We start from the raw sequence: 626 nt of genomic DNA, 5'->3' as shown, positions 1-626 counted from the left end.
TAATTAAAATGAGTTAAATAATTTAAAATAAAGGATTATTATAATTATAATAATTCAATTAATATTAATAAAAAAATAAATAAATATATAATAAAAGGGATTTTTTAATTATATAAATAATTATTATTTTAATAATTAATTTAAACATTTATTTTATTTATAAATAAAGTTTATTAAACTTTAACGATTATATTTATAATCTCGTTTATAAACCCTTTATTATATCTTATTTATTTATATTAATTATCGATTATAACCGTTTTTAAAATTAATATACTTTATTAATATAAATTTACGTATTTATATTCTTTTATAATTTATTTTAAAAAGTATAAATTCGTTATAATCTATTAAAATTATAATTTATATTATATAACTTTTGTTATATTATTAATTTTATAATATTTATATTTTAATAAATACGCGTTAATTATTTAATAACTTTTAATCTTTTTTTAAAAAAATTAAAATTTATAAAATTATATTTATTATATTTTATTAATTTTATTATTAAATTCTTTAAAATAAATATTTAAATAAAAATAAAATCAATATATAAAATATTAATATTTATTTTTAATATATTAAAAAAGATTTTATTTTATAAATAATAATTTTAATTAAAT

This window comes from Neoarthrinium moseri, assembly GCF_022829205.1.
Source record: "Neoarthrinium moseri strain CBS 164.80 chromosome Unknown scaffold83_Wmoseri_CBS_16480, whole genome shotgun sequence".
Lineage (NCBI taxonomy): Eukaryota > Fungi > Ascomycota > Sordariomycetes > Amphisphaeriales > Apiosporaceae > Neoarthrinium > Neoarthrinium moseri.
The sequence above is the reverse complement of the archived record's forward strand: the minus strand, read 5'-3'. Positions refer to the sequence as shown.